The sequence below is a fragment of the Octodon degus genome, unplaced genomic scaffold (genome assembly GCF_000260255.1).
Source record: "Octodon degus isolate 3935 unplaced genomic scaffold, OctDeg1.0 scaffold00298, whole genome shotgun sequence".
In the NCBI taxonomy this organism is placed as follows: Eukaryota; Metazoa; Chordata; class Mammalia; order Rodentia; family Octodontidae; genus Octodon; species Octodon degus.
Window position 1 is genome coordinate 1,869,237 of NW_004524874.1, and position 942 is coordinate 1,870,178.

A 942-nucleotide genomic window follows, 5' to 3' on the forward strand; every position below is an offset into this window, starting at 1 on the left:
AAAAAAAAAAAAAAAAAAAGATCTGGTTAGTTCAGGCCAGCCTGCGCTCCACAATGCTACTATAAATACATTTAAAAATAAATAAATTATAAATAAATAAATATGTTTGATGTCGTAAAACCAGAAAGATTTATGTTTGGCAGGCCAACAACAGAAGGGAAATCTTTTGACCTTTCCACTCCCCTGTTCTTGTGTGATTGGCTTCCTGGCCCTTGGAGTGCAGGACTGAGGCCCTTGGAGTGCAGGACTGAGGCAGGGGGAGGTATACACTCTTAATTACAGACAGGACAGGAATTTGAACAGGAATTTGACATGTCCTTCCTTAGAGTTTCTGAAACGTTGTTAGGAATCCTGTTCCACTGAAGGTTCAGATTCATTAGGTCAAAGGTACAACCTGAGAGTGCATTTCTGGGGGGTTTTTTGTTGTTGTTTTTTGGGGGCAGAACTGGGGATTGAACTCAGGCCCTTGTGCTTGCCAGGTAAGCACTTATTCCACTGAGCCATCTCCCCCGCCCATCAGAGTGCATTTCTTACGTCCCTAGAGAGCTGCTGCTGGGCTGTATACAACTAAATAGAATATCCAGGCTATTTTTTTCCAGAGCTAGCAAGTGAGATTTTGGTGGTTTTTTTTTTTTGTTTGTTTGTTTGTTTGTTTGTTTTTCGGAACTGGGGATTGAACTCAGGCCCTTGCGCTTGCCAAGGAAGCGCTTATTCTACTGAGCTGTCTCCCTGGCCCCAAGTGAGATGGTTTTGCAAATAAAGCCACTTAATCTTTGTAAGCGTCAAGTACTTTATAAAATTGGGATTCTGATAATAGCTATATTATGGGTTGTGAAAATTAAAGGAGTATTGGGGCTGGAGAGATGGCTCAGTGGTCTAAAGCACCTACTTGAAACAAGCTTGGCAAAGCACAGGGACCGCGGTTCGATCCCCCAGCACCAC